We start from the raw sequence: 19,511 nt of genomic DNA, 5'->3' as shown, positions 1-19,511 counted from the left end.
ATTTCTGTTTGCGTTAATTTACGAATGTCGACTCGACTGCCTCGCTCTCTGCCTGCGTATACCAGTCTCTGCCCGTTTGTTTGTCTCTCTATTTCCTTGCATGTCTAAATGTCTGCCTGACTCTCTGCCTGCTTGCTTGTCGTGTGTCTATGTCTATCTATCTATCTATCTATCGCTCTGTCTTTCTTGAATGCCCAGATATCGGTCTGTCTGTTTGCATGTTCAATTGTCTGTTTGTCTGTCTGAATGCATGGCTAATTGTCCAACTGTCTGCTTGAACGTCCACATGTCTGTCCGTCTGCTTGCATGTTTAAATATCTGTCTGTCCTCTCGAATGTCTGTTTCTCTACGCGCCCGTCGAAATGTCTGCCTGTCTGCCTGGTTGCATATCTACATGTCTGTCCACTTGCATGTCCGAATGTATGTCTGTCTAGTTGCATGTCCGAATGTCTTTCTGTTGGTAGCATGTCTGTCTGTCTGCCTAACTACCTATCTTTGCGATCTTTACTAGTCAAATATTCTGACCCTCTGTCTGTCTCTTTCACTGATTGCTTCCACTGTCCAAATTCTAAATCCTCTTTCAGCTTCCCCTGAAGCATAACTGAATGTTCTTGTCTGTATAAGTTTGGGAATTATGTGTTAGGATATCAATGACGAAAAATGTCTCCTTATGGGGTACTTTAGGTTAATAGCTCGATATTTATTCTTGGCCGTTGCCACAATGGCGTGTTGAAGCACTTACATGAATGTTTAATACAGCATAAACAATCAGTTCCAGTGTTGTGTTCTTAAAAGGTTATTGAATCTATGATTACTAAGGGGCATATTTAACCCTTAGCTGCTGCCTCCCCTAAGCCCCGCCCCACCCCCCAGTGCTGATCCCTTTTTTTGGGCTATTTGGGGTAGTTCGCACTTCGGCCTTCATAACTTTTTGTCCACCTAAGCTATCCACCCCAAATTTGTGTCTTTTTTTCCAACATCCTAGGGAGTCTAGAGGTGCCCAGAGTTTGTGGGTTCCCCTGGAGGAGACCAAGAAATTAGCCAAAGAGCCGTGAACATTTTGTTTTGTTTTTTAAAAATGGGAAACAAGGGCTGCTGTAGAAGGCTTGTGTTTTTTTTCCCCCTGAAAATGGCATCAACAAAGGGTTTGTGGTGTTAAAATCCCCATCTTCCCAGCTTTCAGGAACACCACATTTTTCAACACAATTTTGTCATTTTACTGGGACATATCCCGTTTTTACTATTTTCTGTGCTTTCAGCCTCCTTCCAGTTAGTGACAGGAATGGGTGTGAAACCAATACAGGATCCTGGAAAGCTAAACATTTCTGAAAAGTAGACAGAATTCTGAATTCAGCACGAGGTCATTTGTGTAGATCCTACAAGGTTTTCCTACAGCAAATAACAGCTGAAATAAAAAAATATTGAAATTGAGCTGAATAAAACAGAAATGTTTCTCTATGTTTTACTCTGTAGCTTTTTCCTGCGATGTCAGATTTTTTTAAAGCAATATACTGTTACATCTGCTGGACTCTTCTGGTTGCGGGGATATATAGGGCTTGTAGGTTCATCAAGATCCCTAGGTACCCAGAGCCAATAAATGAACTGCACCTTGCAATGGGTTTTCATTCTATACCGGGTATACAGCAATTCATTTGCTGAAATATAAAGAGTGAAAAATAGGTATCAAGAAAACCTTTGTATTTCCAAAATGGGCACAAGATAAGGTGTTGAGATGCAGTGATTATTTGCACATGTCTGAATTCCGGGGTGCCCGTATTAGCATGTGAATTACAGAGCATTTCTCAAATAGAAGTCTTTTTTACACACTGGCTTACATTTGGAAGGAAAAAATGTAGAGAAAGATCAGGAGCAATAACACTTGTTCTGCTATGCTGTGTTCCCCCAAGTCTCCCGATAAAAATGGTACCTCACTTGCCTGGGTAGCTCTAATGCCTGCGACAGGAAACAGAACATGGACACATCACACTTTCACATTGAAAACTGACTTGTTTTTTTAAAAGTGCCTAGCTGTCGATTTTGACCTCTAACTCAGCCAGCACCTAAGGAAACCTACCAAACATGTGCATTTGTGAAAACTAGACACCTAGGGCAATCCAAAATAGGTTGACTTGTGGGGCTCTCACCAGGTTCTGTTATCCACAATCCTTTGCAAACCTCAAAATGTGGCCAAACAACACTTTTTCCTCACATTTTTGGTGACAGAAAGTTCTGGAATCTGAGAGGAGCAACACATTTCCTTCTGCCCAGTACTCCCCCAAGTCTACTGATAAAAATGGTACCTCACTTCTGTAGGTAGGCTTAATGCCCGTGGCTGGAATAGATCACACAACAATCAATGTTGATCCTTACATGAGGCCAACTGGGGTGATCCATTCCTGACGCAGGAACTAGGTACAGGCACTCAACTGGGGTAGTGTTTTTATCAGGACAGGTAGGGAAACACTGGGTGATAGGAATTTTGTGGATACCACCATATTCCTGTAGTTTATGTGACAGAAATGTAAGAAAAATAGAGTTTTTATTCGACATTTCAGCTTTGCAGGGTATTCCGGGTAAGAACACATTGGGGAATCCACACAAGTCACACCTCTGTGGACTCCCCCGGATGTCTAGTTTCCAGAAATGTCTGGGTTTGGTATGTTTCCCTATATGGCCACTGAGCCCAGGATCAAAAACACAGGTGCCTTCCTTACAAAACAAGTTTGTTTTGTGATATATAATTTGGATGTCTCCACAATACGATTTGGGTGGTGGAATTAGGGGCTGAACTTTTCTGGGGAGCTCCCAAGACAGCACTCTCTCTGTGCTTGCCACTGCATGTACCTGCTCTCTGGGATGGGATAACCCACTATTGTCCTGTTGCACAGACTGTGCTTGCAAAGAGACAGCAGGTCTCTCCTCATCACCTCCCTCATAATCACTGGAAGAGGAGTTATTGAATGGGTCTCCTCCGACTGAAAAATCACTCTCAGAGTCTGCGCCATTGTCCTATCCCTCAGATGCTGTCTCAGCATCTGCTGTCTTAGTCTCTGATCCTACGTCAGAGCTGTCCTCCATAACCCGAGTGAGGGCTTGAGCAGCAGTCATCCAACGAGATGCAATCTCTGCTACTGGCTAAACTGTTGCTCTAAAACACTAGCCTATGTAGACAGTCATACAATTGCTGGTGTGTGTGTGTGATAGGTGCAACAGTAGAGGTCACCTTACCTTCGCTTTTTCCCTCAATCAGCACGTTCTTTCAAGACACTCAAAAAACACCTTGTCACATAGCAATTGTCACAGTCTTTAGCTTCCAGTCCAACAATCATTATTGGTGCTCCCACTCCCATGACCTCCTCCTCGCTACTACCCAGCACTCCTTAGCTCCCCCACACACATTTTATTTGTATTATAGTGCAGGTAATGGCTGACTTTACTAATGTACTCAGCTATTTATATATAATACAGATTTGATCTTTGCAGTAGGCATATAAACCTTCTGTGCTACTTTATGGCATCAAAACAGCCACTAGACAAAAGTCTGATTCTTTTGTAGCAGAAACATAATCACAAGACTTATTTGACTTTCTTATTGCTGCCTAAAAGCTACAGTTGAAACGAGTCAGTTGAAGTATGTGCATTGTTTGAAGACTCAAGCTGCAACTGCAAGACAACTGGTGGCGAATATACATATATATATATATATATATATATATATATATATATATATATATATATATATATAGAGAGAGAGAGAGAGAGACAGAGAGAGATAATATATGTATATATATATATATATATATATATATAATATATAAATATATACATGTGAATATATATATATCTATATATATCTATAGATATGTGTATATATAAATATATACATGTGAATATATATATATCTATATATATCTATATAGGTATATCCATCTATGTAGACAGATACATCTATATATATATATATATATATATATATATATATATATATATATATATATATATATATAGATCTATATATTTTTTTAGTAGTTGTATGGTTTCCTTGGGGGCCATAGTGACCCCCAGGGAAAACATACAATTACTTAAAAAAATGATTGCCTCCACAGGGGGTCGCCCAAGAGCAGGGGGACCTCCTGTCAATTTCTTTTTGTTTTAAAAAAACAAATTAACAAAATATGCCCCCGAGAGTGAGGTGGGCGGCCCGTTTGCAGAGGGGGCCGACACCCCAAGCCAATCCCTGGTGTTTAGTGGGGTTTCCTGGCCCTCGATTGCAGCACACCAGTTCAGGAAGGCCTTGTTTTAAAGGGGAGAGCCTCCCCTTTCAAACGAGGCCTTCCCAAACATCGGGGAGGCAATTTGGGGCTATTTTCCCCATTGGAGCAGGAAGCGGCCGCAAGGCCGCTTCCTGCTCCGATGGAGAAAACAAATCAGTGACGTCAGTGCGCTGGCGTCACAAAGGGGGTGGTGGGGTGGTGGGAAAGAATTTCTGTGTCTCCCAGGGTATTTTTTAACCCCCTCCCTGGTGTTGGCCACTGGTCGTGACCTGCACCAGGGAGGTAGTGTGGGCTTTGGCCAGTGGCCGACACCTGCACGGTAGGGATTGAGAGCCTCGAGCGCCTCCTTGTGCTATGTTAGCATCATTTTTTTTTTACTCTAATGTGGCTCAACAAGGCCAAAATCCCCTTGCCATATTTACAAAGTGGTGCAATGCTTGCATTGCGCCACTTTGTAACCCTTTCCACTGCATTATGCCTTCACCAGGCAAATTGTATGCAAAGGGGCATTCCACATAAGGGAGGCTGAAAAAATGGTGCAATAAATCTAACAGATTACTTTGCGTAATTTTTTTCGGCACTTTTAACGCCTATTCACAGCAGGTGTTTAAAGGAGGCACACCATTTATTACAATGGGCCTCAATGAGCTTTGCAGGAATAGCGTCAAAATGTTTGCCGCTAATCCTGCAAAGCTGCGGACTAGCGCCAATAATTCTGGAGCTAGTCTCCTAACTGCTCCCATGGTGCACCGCATTTTAAATAAGGAGAACACATGGTGGCGTTAGGGGGCGCTAAGGGGCACAAGAAAAGTGCACTGCACTGTGTGCAGTGCCACTTTCCTTAAATATGCCCCTAAGGGTCTTATTTTTGCACAAATGTTCTTGCTGCATGCACATTTCACCAAGAAAAGCCTAACAAGTTCTACTTGGAGAAATGTCAAGACCTGAAGAAGAACAAGTAGGAATGAGTATGAAATCAACAATTTCTGTAGTTATTCTCCATTCCTAGGGGGTAAAGTGGTAATACTGCATGCTCAGAAATAAATTATTGCACCTTGCAAAACATCAGGATTTTCGAGTGGCATATTGCTGCATCAAGGAATGGAATTATGACCTATGATATTATTCAGAGCCTTCATTTGGAATCTTTGAAGCCAAAAGGTAGGGCAGTTTTCATATCGGTTGCTTTCTTATGTATCTTTGGTATGAAGCAAAACTCCTGCCAAAAGACAACTCCAGGGGACAAAGTGATATGTGAAATCTTGTGGGTTAAACGCTTATTTCTTCTACTGTGCCTTATGGTGGTTACATTTTTCCTGTTTTGGTTTACTCGCCAAGGCAGAGCTATTAGGTTGTAGTTTTAAACATATTCTATAGCATACTTAGACAGGTTCAGTTTAGTGCTCATGAGTGAAAGTCTCAGTTAACACAAAAATCAGGTCTCCGTTTTGGCTTACGAAAGGGACAACCAGTTTTAAAGAAGTGCAACCGATTGTTTTGTTATGGAAATTAAATAACGATTAAGTGCAATAGCTGGGATTCACATCAATTACGCTGTCATTATCACAGATACTTGTTACCATGTTCTTTAATATTTGCTGACAATTGAATTGATCTTCCTTTTATCAGCATAACAATGGTGCTGCTTAAGCTTGCCAGTCTATCAAATCACGTAGAGGCATATTTAAGATCTCCTAGCACCTTCTACAGACACATTAGCGTCATGTTTTTTATGATAATGTTTTGTTAGATGGCCAAAATCGCAGCGCCATATTTACAAAGAGGCGCAATGCATGCATTGCGGCACTTTGTAATCCTTTGCGCTACATTATGCCTGTGCCAAGCATATTATATGCAAAAGGGGTGTTCCCCAGTTAGGGGAGCTGAAAAAATGGCAGAAGAGTCTAGCAGATTTCCTTGCACCATTTGTTCTGCACTTTCAACGCATGCTCAGAGCATGTGTTAAAAGGGGCACAGCATTGTTTACAATTGGCCCCTGTGTACTCTGCAGGAGTAGTGCCAAAATTCTGACACTACTCCTGCAGAGTACATCAATAGCGTCATTAAATATGATGCTGTTGCCCCTACCCTGCACCACGACGCGCCATATTTTAAAACCAGCACACACATGATGGCAAACGGGTGGTGGTAAACTGTGTGCAGCGTCACTTTTCTTAAATATACCCCATAGTCCTTTGAAGCATGTGATTTGAGAGGGACCTTAGATTCTAGCAACAATACGACACCCACTAAAGTCTTTATCTTCCTATAGTTTATAAGAGGGCTGGGTCCCAAGTAATCTCAGTAGTGACAAACAGAACAGATTTTCCATAGTATGACTGGGCGCTACACAGGTCTTGCACAGATAGATATCTGATTGCAACATAAGTCCTGTGCTCCTGCAGCTAACACGCTGTTTTTAAAGTTATGGAAATTTGTAGACGTTTAAGATTTGAGGACGTGACCTAAGAATTGTAAGGCTATATCACTTGTACATTAAGGCCCGTATTTAAACTTTTTTTGCGCCGCATTTGCATCGTTTTTTTACGCAAAAACGGCGCAAACTTGCAAAATGCCATTGTATTTTGTAGGTTTGCACCGTTTTGTGCCAAAAAACGGCGCAAAAGCGTCGCTAAAAAAAGTATGAATACGGGCCTAAATGAATTCACTGTATACAATCAGAGACAATATGTATATGCTTTAAATAATACTAGTGTTCTTTCTGATGAAGTCCCATTCATGGTTATGGTTGAGGATTGGTCTCCATGTCCTTTATGCCAATGTCACTTCTTAGGTAATGAAATTCAGTGCAAATCTACATTTTCCTGTTATTTCAAGGAGTTACTCTTAAATCTATGGCTCATTTAGTTTGTTCTCCTACCCTACCTTGCCCTTTTATTGTTATAGATTCAATCAAGCCAAAATTGAATGAAATTGCATTAGAAACATAGCATTACATATTATCACAATGACAATGTGGAGTGGGGGATCTTGGTGACAACTGTAAAATCTGTCTTTTCCCCACGCTCCATGCCTGGATCCTGCCATTGAGCTCCTGGGTGCCATTCATGGGACTTTTCAGACATCTGCTCAGCTCTTTCAGGTGAAAGGCAGGTATCTGATGTACCCTGCTTTATGGGTGAACCTGAGAGTGCTGAGATATGGTGCCAGCTGAATGACAAGATGAAGGACAGTCAACTGATGGAACTCCCTGCGTAAAGCACAGGGAGTCGGAGCGTGGTGTTGTAAATATGAGGGTGTTGATGCACCACTGTACTTTGAGTGATCAAAGATAATCTTGAGAATGGCAAAAACATGTATGCAAAAAAGGTTATGTGTCTAGTGTAATCCAGTTGGTTGGAGAAGAGGGTTGGCATAGAAGCTACCTCGAGAGCTACAGAATTTGTCAGCATGAAATGGAGAAGGCACTGCCACTAAGTAAAGGCAGGACCTTCTTGCATCATACACAAACAAGAGAGACAATGCAGTAGAGAGGAGGGTGAGGTTTTTACTTCTGTGAATCTGTGAAAGAGAGAAAAAGTGAATCTGTCAGAAAAGTGTTAACTGACCATCCAGAACTGGGTAGTTTTAAGGTCCTTGTAGAAGAAAGACCGATGGTCCTGATGATGGGACTGTGTAATTGACAGCCATTAGCAGGTGGCAACATTAAAGTAGATCCATAAATGCTTTGCAGCATTTGTTGCACTTTGGAGAGAATCAAGGAGTGAAAGTTGGAACAGGAGGCAAGAGGGTGACTAGTTCATAATTAATTCTCTTGAAGTATTGTGAGGAATCCGAGGCTTTGTCTAGTGAATGTAAATGGAGAATGAGGGTGTTGTAACCCATGGCGAAGTTCATTGGCATGAACTTTTTGAGGAGCTATTACTCTGTTACCTCAAGCGTATCATCTAATACTGTGCTTAGGTAAATTTTGATGCACCTGGAAGCAAAATCTTTAATGACTGTAGGCTCTTATGAGATCAGTCAATGCAGTACTAAAGCTAGACAGCCATTACTTATTTCAGAATTTTGGTTTCAGCAGCAACCTTCATTTGGGTAGTACTTATTAGGGTCAGAAGATGGCCACGTCAGGACTTTTTATGATGTAATCAATGAGTGTTTTAGGATGGAGGCAGACCCTGCAAGTATTGTTCTGGGACAATTAATCTGCCCTCCACAGAGATTTGTCTGGCGCTTATATCACCATAACCTCTGCTCATATAATTCTCTTCAGTACCCTGGCCCACACACTACTCAGAGAGTAGTGATGACACAGACATATTTTAAACAGTGGTGGTTACAAGAGGGAAAGAATGGAAGGATCACTCTCTCACTTTGTCCTATAGGCATTTTCTTGCCACCAATGAGAGTAACCATGGTTTCACTTATACCATGGAAGAATCCCCTGTTTAGGGAAGGAACTGAACAAACGTATGAAATCTATGTGGGGTTCTGGTTATAATACTCTACATGAGCTCAATCAGCAAAACGTGAAAGGTTGTGGCTCATTAGTGGAAACATATATTTCATGTGCCCTTGGACGATCAGAAAGATGTTGGTGGCCTCATTCCCTTAAGTATGTTCACCATTCCAAAGTGCATTCAGCACTCACATTCATTTAACTCCAAAACAGAAAAATGCTGTACACTTGGGGCCAAAGTTTCAGACTGGATGATGGATACTCCGTCACCAACCTGATGCATATCCTGCACACCTTAAGTGCCACAGGATATTAAGCACTTGCAATAAAGTGTATAGGACATCTGTCAAGTTTGTGATGAAATAACCCATCTATCAGACCCGAAATCATGCCATAGGTGTACTGCATTCCTTGCCCTCGTGTGCATGTCAGACCCCTTTCAGAGGTCCATGGGGCAAGCAGGGGTTACTAGACTCAACCATGGGGGTTGATGCTTTTTACTTCTGAAGTCTTGGGGCCTGACCTATTATGGATTCTAAGCATCTGGGCCAAGTACCCCTTTTGCACTTGACTCTCAGTAGTAATGTGGTTCAGCAGTCCATGGCTCCCTTGGGGGGTGTGGATACATGGGAGTGAACACAGGCTCACAACTTAAAATGCATGCAGCAGCAGTATTAAATCATTGTCCAGCCAAATACTCACTTTTATGAAAAAAAAAAATATTTTATATCTACCGCTATCCACAGAAAGGGAAAATATGACAATCAACTATACAGTCCCTCTGAGGACAGGGCTCTAGTGTTTCATTAAGTAGTCACCTGGGTCCCACTCCCTTCTTACTTCTAGTGGTAGTGGTTATTCTCCATTCACTATATGCCCCACTAGTAGTCTGAGTCTCAAGAGTCCCCTATGACTCTATTTTTAAAGTTGAAAGTGTTACAGTGTGTTAGCACTAATTAGCAGCAAGTTCCCCTAGGGGCTGACTGGCCTGAAATCAGTCTTACCTGCACTTTTCGGGATCAAAGGCTCCAGAGCTCCTTAGCATGCCCTTTCCATGGGCGCTGGAGCAGCAGCTGCTTCAGGTGAGTTTGCTGCACGTGACCCAAGCACTTAGGGGTCAGAGAGTCCTCACTCATGGTCATGCCAGAGGCTCTCAGCATCTGCTCATTGCAGGGTAAGTCTCTGGTTCTTCCCAATGAAGGGGTGGTGAAACAAAGCTCCTTGTGTGAATCCTTCATCCCAGGCAGATGTGCAAGTCCGCAGAGTACTCACTCCTCTCTGTGATGAGTCTGACTAGGTCTAATGACTTCCTGGTCCTGGTGACCCCCTCTGGCACACAGGGACATTGTATCCTCATGGCACACAGGGTCTGACCAGTTCGACATGGTGAAGTCCTTGACGGTGGCCCATTCGGGGATATGGGCCTGTGACCTACAACTGCACCTGGGCTACGACCCTTACTGCATTGCAATCTTCTCATTCTGGCCCTTCCGGGCATACGAGATTTTCATTTCCTCATGATGCACTGGCCCAATTAGTGCAGCAATGCACATGCCTCAATTCACGGCTGCCCTTATGTGGCATCCAAGAGTCACTGACATTGTTCTGCACATGGCAACGTGCAGATCAATGCAGCAGCCAGCTACTCACACCTCGCAAAGGGAATCCCCTCACCCAAATGGGAGGCTAGCAGCACTGCACATAGGAGAGTTAGGGGCATATTTCTACTTTCTTTGCATTGAATTAGCATCATTTATTGATGCTAATTCAGTGCAAACTTATCTCCATGTTTCTATTTTTTTGCTAGGCCCGTCTAGTGTCAAAATATTGGAGTTAAAGTCATTTTTTGGATGCGTGAAACCACCTTGCATCAATGAGATGCAAGGTAGGCGTTCCTGTCCAAAAAATGACTCAAAGCACCTAGCACCTTATTTATCCTCCCGTGCAAAATTGGTGCACGCGGAGGCAGGCCTAAATAATGGTGCTAAGCCTGCTTAGTGCCATTATTCAACGCCTGAGTCAAAGCAGGCATTAGGGGACCATTGTACCCATTTCCATTGTCAAACGTCATGGAAACAGCCCACAGGTGCCACCCCATGCCCCAGGAACACCCCCACCCACACAAGAGGGATACCATAGGATGGTGGTACCCCATCCCAGGTAAGAAGGGGTAAGCATTTAAAAAACAAACATTTTAAGTGTCATTGGGGGCCCTGAAATGGGCCCCCCCATATGGCACTGGGTGCAATGCCCATGCCCAGGGGACCCTTGTCCTCTGTGCTTGCCATTGGGGTGGTGGGCTTGACTTCTGTCTTTTACTAGAAAGAAGTCATGTGGCTCCAGAGCTCCTTAGCATGCCCTTTCCATGGGCGCTGGAGCAGCAGCTGCTTCAGGTGAGTTTGCTGCATGTGACCCAAGCACTTAGGGGTCAGAGAGTCCTCACTCATGGTCATGCCAGAGGCTCTCAGCATCTGCTCATTGCAGGGTAAGTCTCTGGTTCTTCCCAATGAAGGGGTGGTGAAACAAAGCTCCTTGTGTGAATCCTTCATCCCAGGCAGGTGTGCAAGTCCGCAGAGTACTCACTCCTCTCTGTGATGAGTCTGACTAGGTCTAATGACTTCCTGGTCCTGGTGACCCCCTCTGGCACACAGGGACATTGTATCCTCATGGCACACAGGGTCTGGCCAGTTCGACATGGTGAAGTCCTTGACGGTGGCCCATTCGGGGATATGGGCCTGTGGCCTACAACTGCACATGGGCTACGACCCTTACTGCATTGCAGTCTTCTCATTCTGGCCCTTCCGGGCATACGAGATTTTCATTTCCTCATGATGCACTGGCCCAATTAGTGCAGCAATGCACATGCCTCAATTCACGGCTGCCCTTATGTGGCATCCAAGAGTCACTGACATTGTTCTGCACATGGCAACGTGCAGATCAATGCAGCAGCCAGCTACTCACACCTCGCAAAGGGAATCCCCTCACCCAAATGGGAGGCTAGCAGCACTGCACATAGGAGAGTTAGGGGCATATTTCTACTTTCTTTGCATTGAATTAGCATCATTTATTGATGCTAATTCAGTGCAAACTTATCTCCATATTTCTATTTTTTTGCTAAGCCCGTCTAGTGTCAAAATATTGGAGTTAAAGTCATTTTTTGGATGCGTGAAACCACCTTGCATCAATGAGATGCAAGGTAGGCGTTCCTGTCCAAAAAATGACTCAAAGCACCTAGCACCTTATTTATCCTCCCGTGCAAAATTGGTGCACGCGGAGGCAGGCCTAAATAATGGTGCTACGCCAGCTTAGCACCATTATTCAACGCCTGAGTCAAAGCAGGCATTAGGGGACCGTTGTACCCATTTCCATTGTCAAACTTCATGGAAACAGCCCACAGGTGCCACCCCAGGAACACCCCCACCCACACAAGAGGGATACCATAGGATGGTGGGACCCCATCCCAGGTAAGAAGGGGTAAGCATTTAAAAAACAAACATTTCAAGTGTCATTGGGGGCCCTGAAATGGGCCCCCCATATGGCACTGGGTGCAATGGCCATGCCCAGGGGACCCTTGTCCTCTGTGCTTGCTATTGGGGTGGTGGGCTTGACTTCTGTCTTTTACTAGAAAGAAGTCATGTGGTATGGATGGTTTGCATCAGGAAATGATGCTAGGCTGGTTAAAAGCATTTTTTTTGCCTCTAATCTGCCAAGCGTCCTTTTTTGGTGCAAAACTCCCTGTCCCCAGACCGCCACCCCCACCTGGCTAACATCATTTTCCTGGATGCTAGTCCACCCTTTGCGCCGGCTTGTGGGATTCCATAAATTTGGCACCCGGCAGGAGCTCTGGAATGATGCAAGGTGGTGCTATACATTTTGATGCAAAACTGCGTTTTGGGCCTAAGCCTGATCCAACACCGTGTGACAGCTATCAGCCAAACTCTTCCAGCTAGCTAGCAGCACCACACCAGAAGGTGATTTGTGGCAGCCTATTGCATGACACTCCAAGACACCTCAGGGGATTTGTGGTGAAACAGATCTTACCCCTTCTCAGTTATACACATTTCATACATGCAAAGAAAAACAGAAGAAGGATTTGGTTCAATACACTTATTGAACAAACTGCATTCTGCATAGAAAGACAAGAATTGTGATTATTAGGATAATGAAACACAACACTATTATTGCAGTGACTAGAAAAGTGAAACAGAAGAAAAGTCCCACCAGATTGTCTTAATAGTGTATTTAATATCCCTACCTGCACTACTAAGATTCCACATGAGAGCGATAGCAGTTTTAGCCCTAATCTGCCCATCTAGTCACTGGAAGGAAACCCAATCCCTATACCTGTGCGATTGGTAGAGAATAGGTCTGTTCATCTTGTGAGATTCCTCCCTCATGGATGAAGGGAAGATGCAGAGTTTCAGAAGAAACTGAGATGCCAACATGCAGCATGGAACGGTAGGCTGGCTGGAATGTCCCCTCTAACGTGGTGGGGGCAGTGTGGTGTCTTATATTAAAACATCTTGTTGTTCTGATAACTGCCGTGACATGACAACACATATTTTTCTGTGTAGGATAGACATCATACTTTTTGTACCAGCAATACCCAGTAAACTATCATGTGCAGCCTTCGGTTGAGCACAGCATGAAAATGTCATGCAAATAAATAAATAGCAAATTCTGCATGAAAGGGCAACGGATATAAACATTAAACATCTCCATTAAAATGAGGCTTTGCCAAAATAATAAGAGGAATAAAAAATGAAATGTAACTAATTGAAAGGGCACGGGACACAGGGCCAGAGCTAAAATATTGTGCCCTTATAAATGCTAAAATAACCTCACAACACCCTCCCCATTGTTGGTTCAAAAGCGTGAGGTCTATCATAAAACCTAATACTAAAATCACTATTACTACAACATCCATTATAAGCAAGCTAAAACCTACATAAAAAATGAAAATGTCTATGTTGACAAGGAGGACAGACCAAAGTTGAGACAAATTAAAAAGGTCAATTTAGAATTTTACTAATACTATGCATCAAATGAAGGCCAAATAGCAGGTGATCAACAATAATTGTGATCCTTTAAAAAATCACCAATGTCATCAGTTGTATCTAATCCAGGACCCCATTTTGGTAGGTGTTAAAGTACGCAGGTTGTTGACAAGGAAAGCGCATCTTGTTGAGTGCCAGGTGTTCTAGCACCAGGAACCACTTGATCCACAAAGGGTGGATCATAGGAGGCTTCTCATAGCAATCAAAATCTTAATATGCATGTCTGGTAATGAGCCCTCATCGAGAACACCAACAGACCTGTATGCAAAGAAGGTACATGCTGCATAGCACTTCTGATCTATGTCTTAATGGGCATAACAAGCATTGAAAAACAGGTTGCATGCACTTCAAAACTGGTCTGAATAATAAAGACTAGCTGGACTCCAGTTCTTTCAGGAGTGGTGCTCCAAAATACTGCATCATGCGGTCACAACAAAGTTGGGCTGGTGGAAGCACCATCAGTCCTTATTGTTGAGATGGGGCATCCATTGCCAAGGAAAATTAGCAATGGCAAGATGCTGCCAATTAATGCCAAAGTAATAGGGAATCCCCCCAAAACACTTGAAAAGCTTGAGTGTATGACTGGAGGTATTATGTCAAAGATAGAAGAGAAGGTGCTGACAAAACCAAAACCAACAGCCTTAAAGACATGCACAATCCCAGTGTTGTTGAACACATTACAATGTGACTTATAAGTTCACCAAAATGTTTTGGAATGTTGGTATTTGAAAGGCACTGTATCTCTGTGGTTGACCTTGCTTCTTGGAAAGCATAGGTCCCGCTGGCAGATATGAGTGTCACATGTTTTTGAAACAAAAGAGCCTTCAGTCTCCTCGACTTGTCAAAATCTACATTTGAAGTAGCAATATGAGGCCAGATTTCTGCTACTTTTTTCTCCCGCGTTGGGGGAAAAGTTACAATTTGGGAAACCAAAACTACATACTACTTGTGCGTAAAGCGTAGCTCCCACATCTCATGGATGTAACTATCTCCTAGCTTCTGAAATCCGCCTTTAGGAATGTTTTTCAAACATGTGGTGAACTAAAGTGTTGAAATGGGCAAATTAATAACCCTGTGTATTAACCAAACTGCAGATGGTATTTCCGCCACAGTATAAGGCAACTTTTCTAACTTTTCGAGGCTGAGCATAATATAAGTTGCTTGTTTTTTAGCCATTATTTGTTGCTGTCACGTCAAGTTAAATGTAGCAAATAGGTCCTTGGAGCTCACGTGTTGCCAGGGTACGCAACCACTTTTCAGAACTTGTAACATCCAACCTAACTGCATAATGGACCTAAATTGACTCCGTCCATGATGTAAAAATGACAATTTATTTTTTATTATTTCAATTACGGATGAAACAATGTTGTTTAAGGTGTAAATGCAGTCAGACAAAGTGTTCATACCATTATCTACAACGTTTAGAGCTTTCTGCAAGTTTTCCTGATATATCTGCCTCAGCTGGGCAGCGGCTTCTTTTTGATAAAGTTTCCAAATTTCATTATACATTGCATGTAATAAGTGCTTTGTGTGTGGTTGTCTAGGAACTAACAAGAAGTCTTGTAAGTCTGTATTTTCTGACAGGAGACTAAGGTGTACTTTAACAGCTGTTAATATGGAAAATTTAAACTAGTGTTGGCATAGTTTGCCCATGCTACATGTGGTAATGATACCGGAGTATTGTTGTGAGACGTAACAAGGGTCAGATTGGCTCGCTCTAAAACTCCCTTTGAAGTTTACAAAATGTACATAACAACCGTTGGGACCTGAAAGTGTTGAATTAAAAGTTCAATTTTGTAGCCACCTGTTGAGCTGTTCTTTAGTGACATTTAAATTCTTTTGCCATTTGTCAAATTTAGCTGGAGACGGAATACTGGACATATTCAATTCCTTAGTCTTCACTAAGCCTAAACAACTTGTTTGTTGTACAGTTTCATAAAAAAATATAAGACCTCATTTACAAGGCTCCAGTGGCACACTGGGCCACCGTAGCGTTTTTTTTTGATGCTCCGATGACGCAGTGTGCCAGCCCTTATTTACAAGGCCATGCAATGCCATCTTGCGTGGCTTTTCATGGCCTTATAAATATGTCACCCTTTCACACATAACTCCGCATGTATGGGCAATTCCATGAGTGTGGCTGTGGGTGTTCCCACGCAGCACCCATGAAGCCTGACAGAATCTGACACATCCCCAGATTTACAAGGTTGGGAATGCGTCAGATCTCTATACCACCTCAGGGGTGGCATCAAAGTGGCCCAATGTGGAGAAATAACATTATTGCTCCCCATTTGTTCCTCTCTCTATGTGTGCTGCTTTCTTCAGCACACATAGAAACAGAAAAACACCATTAATGATTGTTTATGTGCAGGGAGGTGTGCCTTCCTGCACATAAACAATAATCCCTGCAATTAAGGTACCTATGGTGCAAGGGTGCCTGCGTTGGCAGCGGTTTGTGTGCCAGCACTGAGGAAAGTACGTGGATGCTTCATACTTCAGTAAATACAACGCACTCCTGCACTTCCAATGTGTCATTTGCTTGTAAATAACACCCATAATTTGTAACAGAGTAAGGCATGTTCTAAACAAAGCTTCCCATCCCTGCATTTTTCACTTTGTAGTTTCCCAGTCAATTGACTTCAACCAATATTCATAGCCCTCTACAGCCAAATGGGGAACAATTGGTATCTGTTAGCAAAATGTCCTGCAGTTTCATAGATGGCAATGAAAAATAGTTAGACTCAGCATTTTGACATCATGCCCAGCAAAATGTGCAAACTTATCTACATATGTTTTGGAACTCCCCACTGGTGTGTTAGACAATGTTCCCATTGTGTATAATTATAAACAGTTCTAGGGGCACAGGCTTTATGTATAAAAGAATGCCAGTAATGATGGCAACAGAACATTTCCCCATAATTTGCTATTGTTTGATAAACATCTTCACTTTCAAACACAGTGTAATATAAAGGCCGTGAAAGCATTGAATAAACTGTCTATACATCCCAATCAACAGAAACAACACCTGGTGTTATTATATCATTCACAGAAACCTTGAATGCTTATGTAATTTGAATCATTTCTGTGGGCCCAAAGATATCGAATGGTACTTTATCCCAAACAGTCCCATCAGGAATCTGAAAAGCTGAAATATTCACTAGCAACAAGACTCTTTGGACTTTATGTGAGGACAGGGAAGGCTTTAAAACCTCATCCACCAATTCAACAGCAGAGCATTCAGGAAGATAATGACCATGTATCAGCAGAAAGAAAATGATGGCAGAACCAATCCAGAGAAGGGAGGCAAGCAAGTATAACAGAATCCATAGATAATCCTTGGGTAAATTAAATAACTAGTTTTAAGCCAGTTGAATAGCCTCCGTGCTTTTGATACAGGTGCTGTAGCCGATGCTGGAGAATTTGAAAATGTGGTTCATAGGAAATTATTCCATCCATCTGTGTATAATTAGAGAAGAATAACTCAGAACACTGGACATCTCTTGTCGTAGATTTAGTGACAGATACTCATTAATGTTCAGTTTTCACCCTCCCCAAGCTTGGGAAAGTTTTATCACTGTGGCTAAATCAATATTAGAGGTACATCCTGATTAGCAATGAGAAGGGTGTGGGAACAACACAGTGGTCTACTTGTGCAGGACTGGCCACATTGTGTGATTTGACATTGTCATTGTCATCTGAAACAAAGTGATAGAAGCAGGCAGCGGTGGTAAGACCACAGTTCTGGTACCGTGTATTCCAAGGACTGAAACCGGTGATCGATATTAAGGAACAAATTCCTTTTTTGCAGCAATCTTTTCTCACACTAGATCTCCTATTTTTAGAATCCAGCTGGTTGGTGTTGTGGCAGCACATGCAGATGAGTTTTCATCATGTAACTGTGGTATTTCCTGAAAGACAGTGACATGTTCATTTATGTCAAAAGGTGTGTCTGCCGCCACCACACCACTGCCTTAAAGATCCAGGACATACATGGGTATGCCGAACCGTATTTCATGGGGGTATGCCCTCCCAAAGACCTTCTGGGCAGATTATTAAGTGCTCTCTGGACTCCATAAAGGTGGTTATGCCAACTATGACCCATAACAAGTACTCTTGCTGTTTTGGATTGCTTTGAGTCTTGTTTTTTCTGTCCTATAACTGCTTTTCCCTTGGGGTGGTAGGAAGATGAGAAATGGAGTTGAACACACATCGTTGCCTTGGCGACCTTGAATGCCATGGAGGCAAAGGCAGGGCCCTGGTCCAAATGGAATGCCACAACTGCATATGTCCCGAGGAAGACTTCAACAGTGACTACAATCTATTTCTATGCATCATCAGGCATTAGGGGACAACAATGGTCCAGATACACACAATGTAGTGATTTCCTGGAAATTAGGAGGCGTGTCTGCGGTGATATACTGTTTGGTCTGTTTGTATAGACCTGGCTGCCAGTAGCATTTCTGCAGAAAGGAAATAGTAGCCGCCAAGCCTGCATGGGCCAAAACAACCCTCTCATGCTCTGCATTTGTGAAATCTAATCTTTGTTCTCAGTTGGAGACCACACAATCATCCACTCCCGGCACTGTTGAAAATGCAACAATCTGGGCACTTAAATGATAGGAACATTTGGCAGGATACTCTTTTGGCAAGGGCTTGTTCTCATCCAACCTCATACAAGAATGAGTAATTGCAGCAACACAAGCCGTTGCTACTTCTCATTTGGCTGCCTCCTCAACCAAAGTGTTTCCTACAATGTGTACTCCTACACATTGACGGCCCAGAGTGTGCGCTCCATGGACATTTGTTAGCATTTCCTTCTGGTCAGCTACCTTCCCTCATAGGAATCTGTGATTGATGGTATTCCTTTTTGAATCTCTGAACCCATTTTGGTGCCAGTAATGCAGATATTAATTAAAGGGCTGGATGCAATAATACAAATCACACACAATCAGTGACAGAAGTTCAGGATCCATTTGTTCCAGTGCCAATATTAGAGCCTTAAGCTCTGCAAATTGTGCAGTGCAATCCCCTAGCGTCTGCGTGTATGTGTTCTGGGTTGGAATTTACTATGCCTCATGAAACTGCTCACAGTGCACGCGGCAGAGTATTGCTGTTTAGTGCCTACTGCTGGTTGTGTTGAGTCAGCAGTGGATCATTCGGAGGCAAAATGTTTGTAGGTGTTGGGTATTCAAGTTTATATTGTCGGAATTCTTGGGTCTGTAGTTTTGGATTAAAAACATAATCAACTTCAGCGGTCATTAGAGATGTTGCCCATTGGATCCATGTAGATGTAGCGCTTTTGTGTTTGGAACGCTGGCTTTTGTAACAGCCTCTACGGCTGGTATTGGGGTCACAACAACAATGGATTTCCCCTGAGCCAGAGGTCTCTCTTTTGTTACAGACATCTGAACAGTAGTCCAATTGTTTTCAGTGGGAGCAAAACATTGTTCAGCTGTGGAATACAAATGTGATTTGTATGCTATTGGAACGGTATGACCTTCATTGAATGTTACCTAGGTGAATCCAATGGCACCAGCAGTTACTCTAATGACCAAGATAGTTTTGTTATCACATGTGTGTAAGTGTTTTGCTTCAAGCATGTCCTGCTACAATGCTCTAAGAATGCCTCTATTTTCATCTGTCCAATATTTACTTGAAAAATCTGGATGTATCATGTCATAAAGTGGTTTTATACATTGTGTATAATCTGGAATGTACGGTTCTGCCAAATTTGAAAAAGCCCAACAATGATTGTAGTTT

The sequence above is a fragment of the Pleurodeles waltl genome, chromosome 11 (assembly GCF_031143425.1).
Source record: "Pleurodeles waltl isolate 20211129_DDA chromosome 11, aPleWal1.hap1.20221129, whole genome shotgun sequence".
NCBI classification, from domain to species: Eukaryota; Metazoa; Chordata; class Amphibia; order Caudata; family Salamandridae; genus Pleurodeles; species Pleurodeles waltl.
This window is presented reverse-complemented; position numbering follows the sequence as displayed.